This window comes from Coffea eugenioides, chromosome 5 (assembly GCF_003713205.1).
Source record: "Coffea eugenioides isolate CCC68of chromosome 5, Ceug_1.0, whole genome shotgun sequence".
Classification (NCBI taxonomy): domain Eukaryota; kingdom Viridiplantae; phylum Streptophyta; class Magnoliopsida; order Gentianales; family Rubiaceae; genus Coffea; species Coffea eugenioides.
In genome coordinates, this window is record NC_040039.1 from 8,390,525 (window position 1) to 8,395,814 (window position 5,290).

Sequence of the window (5,290 nt, forward strand, 5' to 3'; positions counted from 1 at the left end):
AATTCATTTGACTAATTTACCCTTTTTAGGGTTATCCGATCAATTTTCAATAAATCATCAATTCATTTGACCAATTTACCCTTTTTAGGGTCACCTGGTCGATTTTGAATAAATCGTCAATTCATTTGACCAATTTACCCTTTTTAGGGTCATTTGACCAATTTACCTTTTTAGGGTCACCTGGTCGATTTTGAATAAATTGTCAATTCATTTGACCAATTTACTCTTTTAGGGTTATTCGGCCGATTTTTGAATAAATCACTAATTCAATTTCATTCATTTGGCCAATTTACCCATTTTTAGGGCAACCAAGCCGATTTTGAATAAATCAAGTTTCGTTTAATCTATTTGATCAATTTACCCTTTTAGGGTGATCTGATTAATTTTGGATAAATTAAATTTCATTCAATTCATTTGACCCGTTTCCCTTTTTAGGGTAATCCGCTCGATTTTTAAATAAATTGTCAATTTCACTCAACCCATTTGACCAATTAGGGTTTCAATGTCAATTTCAAATTGGGAAACTTAGTCGGTTTTTGAGAAAACCATCCAGACATTTGATCAGTTGTCCCGTGCTTCACCGAGAAAATTTTGTCAACGAATTCCAATCTCTTCGATAGGAAGTTCGTCAAAGTCAAACCCTTGCGTTTTTCGATCAAAAAGTGATCAATCTATTCGGACGTTGACCTCATTTTGACACATATCTCTCGTCACTCCAGTTGACCAATTTTTCAAAATTATTTTTCACTCAATGAGTTGATCAGATCCATCAGGTATGGTATAGTGCCTACCTCAGAGGATTGCATTTTCATGCTAGGCTTACCCTTGGCACAAAAAGGGTTCCCCCATAGGACATGCATCCGAATTTTCTGGATATCTACTAACTCTTGCCTTTTTCTTTTCCTTTTCTTTATTTTCTTCGGAATAACTAAGCGAGGGTTGAATCTAAAGGCAATTCCTTTCAAAATTCTCAGGTAATATTTAAACATAGCTTCTTGTCGAAGCCCCATCATCCCGTAGCCAAGCTCAAAGGAGTTGTGTAAACATGAGTTCACAACCGGAACAATCAGATAGGTCTGCTACTACCGCTCAACCCGAGACCATGAGTTTGGGGGTTCAGTTGACTGAGATGCTCACTAAGTTCGGTGAGATGACCACTGAGATGGCGGCCCAGAGGAAATTAATCGATAAGCTTATCAGCAGTGGAGTTCAACCCGAGCCCGTGCCCGGCAGGCAGCCTGGGCCAGAGCCATTTGTCATACCTTCGATTCAAGCCACTGTTGCTCCATCTTTCCCTATTCCAACCGAAGGAACTTTCACATATCCCACCATACATTTGCCATACACTTACCCTCCTGATCCTTCATTTTTCCCTGCTCACATGCAAGGCCCACAACCCCAAATCACTTCGGATATACCTCCTAAGCCGCATACCTTTTATCACGATACAGCTGAGCCTTTCTTGCCAGACCATACCATTCAAAACAAGCCAGAAATGGGGGAATCTTCTGCTCCCGTTGATATAAAGCTGCTCAAACGCCTTGATCGTTTTGATGAGTTTATGAGGAAGAGTCAAGGGTTGAACAAGCAAGGAGTCCTGGACTACGATGAGCTTTGTCTCTTTCCCAATGTGCAATTGCCTGAAAGGTTCAAAACCCCGAAGTTCAACAAATATGATGGGACGGGCAATCCCAAGACACACATCCGACTGTTCGCCAACAAGTTGGGTAGGCCAACAGATGATGAAAATCTGCCTTTGAGGCTATTCCCAGAAAGTCTGGAAGGGGATGCACTCGACTGGTATTCCAAGCTGAAACCCGAAGAAGCGAAGACCTGGCTTGACTTGTCCAACGCTTTTGTAAGGCAATACGAGTATAATTGTGAGCTAGCTCCAACACGGACTACACTGGAAGGAACAAAAAGAAAACCCTCCGAGGATCACAAGACCTATGCTAAGAGATGGAGGACAATAGCCGCAAAAGTCGAGCCACCAATGACCGAGGATGAAATCATACGCACCTTCATTAAGGCACATGATCCGCCACACTTTGAAGAAATTTTTCGAATGACTGGGTGTTCCTTTGCCGAGATCGTTAATAAATTAGAAGAATATGATGAGTTTATAAGGGCAGGAAAGATTATTAACGTGTCGGCTCTGAAATCGCAATTGGAAGCGATGCAAAATCAAGGCAGCGGTAACAAGAAATCCCCATTCAAAAAGAGAGAAGAGGAGGCTTCATTTGTCTCGAATCGAGGCCCTGCTCCCCAACTGAGATACCGACAGAACTCCACCTATTCACCCCGTTACCCGTACCAATCACACTTTCAACCTGTGCACCATACCACTGGTAACCACCCTCGACCTCGACCAAATTACCCAAACACACCTATGACACCATTTCATATTTCTCCACATAGCTTTCAAACTAGACCTCGCTCTCCTTATCATCCAAGACCCACCTTACCCGTCAGCCATAACTACAACTATCAACAGACCGCTGGCACCCAAGACCCGGCCCGATATAGAACTTTTACCAATCTAGGTCGGCCCCTCGATCAACTATATGAGCAGCTCAAGGCCGCGGGGAAAATTGGTACAATACCTCCTAAAGTCTATACTAAAGGAGTTCCCCCTGGTTATAATCCTCAATCTTTTTGTGCTTATCATTCTGGAGCTCCTGGGCATTCTACTACCAATTGTTGGGTACTTAAACACAAAATCCAAGACATGATTGAGGCCGGAGACATAATTTTGAAAGGGAGGGAAGAACAAGGACCAAATATAAAAACAAATCCTTTTCCTAAACACAAGGACACCTTTGAGGCATCCACCTCCAATGATGAAATTTGAAGGTCTTGAAAGAACTCTGCACAATTTGGATGGCTGACTATCTTCCCTTTCGAAGGGAATTTTGATAAGTCTAGGGGTTGTCATTTGCTAAAATTCATGAAAACTTTTCTTGCATATGTGCATAGCTTAATGAAAGCGTCTTTTGCAATTGAGTTTTGTTTTGTTTCCGCTTTGATTTGGAGTTTCATGAAATGCACAATTCGATTATTTGTTTATTTGTTTATTGTTCTGGGTTTTGTTAATTCTTTGAAATGGCCAAAGGTGAAGTTATTTGACTCTTTGAATATCACTGTTCTGAAATTTGATAAAGCTCTCATTGAGAAATTCCTCCATTAAAAAGCTCTCATTGAGAAATTCCTTCCTTGGGAAAGCCTTCATTGAGAAATTCCTTCATTGAGAATGCCTTCATTGAGAAATCCTTCATTTAGAAAACTTTCATTGAGAAAAATTATTGAAAAAAAAATCCCTTCATTGAAAAATCCCTTCATTTGCGAAATCCCTTCATTGAAAAATCCCTTCATTGAAAAATCCCTTCATTGAAAAATCCTTTCATTTGCGAAATCCCTTCGTTGAAAAATCATTTCATTTGAGAAAATCCCTTTTCGGCCAGGTTGGAAGTTGATTGGTTAAAGCAGTATCATTAACGATTGATTCTGATTGATGAAAAGCAGTTGAATGCTATGTGCCATGACCAACGTTGTCAAAACGCATGACCTATGTTCATAACAAACGGATCCACCACCGATCTTCTGAAAAGGAAACAAAGTGCCAAAGCGATGAAAGACGAAGTCGAAGGCAAATTTGCTTCAAATTGACAAAGTTTATTGGGTGTTCAAAGGAGAGATGGAAGGACAGACATTCCCTTAATTTATCAACTTGGACATGTGTAAGATGTTCTTTATTTGATTATGCAAAGTTTCTTTTAGGAAATCATGCAAGGGGCGAGGCAAAAGTCAGGCCATCTTCCTTTTCAATCAAAACATTTCATCCCTAGTCATCCCCTTTGAGCTATCAGAACAATAATTCTCGTTTGGCAGCCCCTGAGAATTGCAAACCCCACACTGGGGCGAATTCATTTTGAAAAATGATCAGAAAGGAAAGAAAACCCCACACTGGGGCAAATGTATCTTCGAAAGAGATATGGGAAAAGAAAGAACCCCACACTGGGGCAAATTCATTTTGAAAAATGATCAGGAAGAAAGAACCCCACACTGGGGCAAATTTAGTTTTTGAAGAAAAATGCAATGCAAAGAAAAAAGAAAAAAAAAAGAAGAGAAAATGCAATGAAAAGTACAAAGAAAGGAAAATTCAATCAAGCTGGGGCAAGTTTCCCTCGGTTTCGTTCAAAAATTAGAGATAATTTCAAAATGATGCAATCTCAGTTTATTTCACACCTTTCATCAGACCTGCTTTCAAGCCTCAACTTTTCTTGAAAAACACCCCACCTAACCTCATTACAAAAGCCCAAAAGTCCTGGCTTTCGTCACTTGCTGCATTTCTATTAGGGATTTTGCTAATCAACTGGCACGTGATGTCCATAATGCCTTCGTTAAGTCTATAAGGGAAGCGCATTTTTACTGATGCCAGCAATCTTCAACTTACATTCCTGAGTCGACTATGGTTGAGCTCTTCCATTATTTCATTAGGTGAAAAACCCACAAGGGCACCTCAAGAGAAAAAGAAAAAAGAAAAAAGAAGAAAAAAGAGAAAAGAAAAACCAACAAAAGGGTGGGGGGCAACCTTGGTGAAAACCCGAATGGGCGCCAAGGTAAGTTTCTGCAATGAGCAAGCACAAAGAAGAACAAGTGGTGGTTTGGTCCATTTGGATTTCTTCTCATTTTTGTCATACCTCTGACAACATTGAATTCCGGAGCTAAGATATCCAGAGATTTGAATATGACATCTGTTGGCCAAAAGCCGTGTCATTTTGTAAAAAATATTCTTTTGTAAATACATTCTTAGGAAACTCATTTTTTCCAAATTACTTGCATTCATGGCATTTTTTGTAGAATTTAAGCACAAATGGTTAGGTGTGCATTCTTGTACATATTCATTTTTACATGACATGTGAATTTTCTTGCATACCTCATTCTTTATCATTGAATTGTGGTGAATGACAATCCCCGTGGTTTATTGCAAAAGTATGCTTGGATTCAGTCATCTTTTGGAAATAGTTGAAATTCAGCCAAGCCAGCTACACAAACTTCATAATAGGGCAAAGCACATACCTGGTCAGTTTGAAAATCGGAAGAGTCTTAGGGTGAGAAATCCAACTCAATCGGCTGCCGCAGCAAAAGTTGATAAAAGCGTCGAAAGACTCATGTTTACACGATTCTCAAAGGAAAACGGATCAAATGGTGGTGGCAATTTCTTTGTTTTTCTCTTTTGCAGGAAAATTGCATGCACAAATGAAAGTAGTCACACCTCGCACTGGAATCG